The sequence below is a fragment of the Cucurbita pepo genome, chromosome LG19 (assembly GCF_002806865.2).
Source record: "Cucurbita pepo subsp. pepo cultivar mu-cu-16 chromosome LG19, ASM280686v2, whole genome shotgun sequence".
NCBI classification, from domain to species: domain Eukaryota; kingdom Viridiplantae; phylum Streptophyta; class Magnoliopsida; order Cucurbitales; family Cucurbitaceae; genus Cucurbita; species Cucurbita pepo.
The window spans coordinates 4,436,413-4,437,808 of NC_036656.1; the positions used below are offsets into that span (position 1 = coordinate 4,436,413).

At 36.7% G+C, this 1,396-nt stretch overlaps 1 long non-coding RNA gene across 1 annotated transcript in view; it reads right to left on the reverse strand.

Annotated features, from left to right (window-relative positions):
- Nucleotides 1–1,396, reverse strand: part of LOC111782007 — an 8,244-nt gene extending 6,848 nt beyond the window's left edge. Inside the window, exon 1 of the long non-coding RNA XR_002813048.1 lies at nt 1,060–1,396. This is a non-coding gene — a long non-coding RNA (uncharacterized LOC111782007). The remainder of the gene's footprint in view (nt 1–1,059) is intronic.

The window sequence follows — 1,396 nt, forward strand, 5'->3', positions numbered from 1 at the left end:
GGGGCCACTTACTGAGTATTCTTTGAAATACTCAGGCCGTGTGTCAAATCATTTTTCAGGTAAAGGCAAGGCGCACTTGTACGGGGACGGCGGCATCGCGAGCAGAGACTGTGGCACGTGCATAGGGTAGATTCATATTTAAATTTCTAGTCTTAAGTTTGAATAGGTTGTTTTGCATTTCATTGTTTTAAATTATTTTGTATTTGTTTTTGTTTTCTCTAAATTCCAGTATTTCATACTTAAACACGTAAGACCATGGCTGTGTTTTCTAGAGAAGTTGTTTTAAACGTGTTTTTGAAGTTTACATTATCAATTATTTTCATGTAAGAGTTATATTTCCGCATTATAGATGAGCATGAGACGTTAGTAGCGACTCTGAGTATGTGAAAATTTAGGGTCGTTTCAGAAATTAATTAAAATGAGACTAAATACCAAAAAGCTAACATATAGCGTATTCTTTGATTATAAACTAATGATCATTCCCTAAATTAGCCGACAGGGGTGTACATTCAACCCGACAACCCAGACCAACCCACTCGAACTATAAGAGTTGGGTTGGGTTAGATTGGGTTGGATTAGCATTTCGGGTAGGGTTGTGTTCATTTTTCTAAACTCGAACTAAATCGGTTCAGTTTCGGGCTCATGAGCAAAACCTTCGGGTTGACCGGAGCTAAATAAAAATTATAAAATATTACTAGTATATTATAAATTTGTGGCATTTGTATTTGTATTACTAGTGTTCAATAAACTCGACCACTCGAAAAAACCTAATCAACCTCATTAGACCAATGTCATTCGGGTTTTGAATTATGAACTTATTTAGATTGAATTCGATTAAAATAAATGACAATTTAATGGATAGAGATTGAAATAGAATGCGAGAATAAGAAAAACAAAAATATATAAGTAAGTATTGATAAGAGCTTTTATTTTATTGTTCCATTATAGATATGGATTTTGATACATGAAGGAGATTGTAACATAGACATCTCACTCCTGGAGAAGAAGGTAGAAAATCTCGAGCTTCCGAGGAGGCTCCACCCATGGTTGCTCCAACACCTTAGCCTCATATTTTCGAGGATAATTTGCACCAACATCAACCAACATCACAAGCGTGTACAACACTCCAGACACTATTTGCTTCGACCCACTTACCACTTCAAGAAACTTTAGTGAATCCCCACTTTTGTTGTGTTCCTTCACTGCCCATTCTCCAATATCTCGCACGTGTGGGTCATTTGGATCAACCGGCACTCGACCTCCAGGAACGGAACTCATCGTCACTTAGAACAGATAGTCGACAAGCTTTGAAATTATATGCTCACTTTCAAACAAGAGTTTGATATTTATAGAGAGGAAGGTGTTTCCCTCTATCGTTAATGGATATAATCGTAGA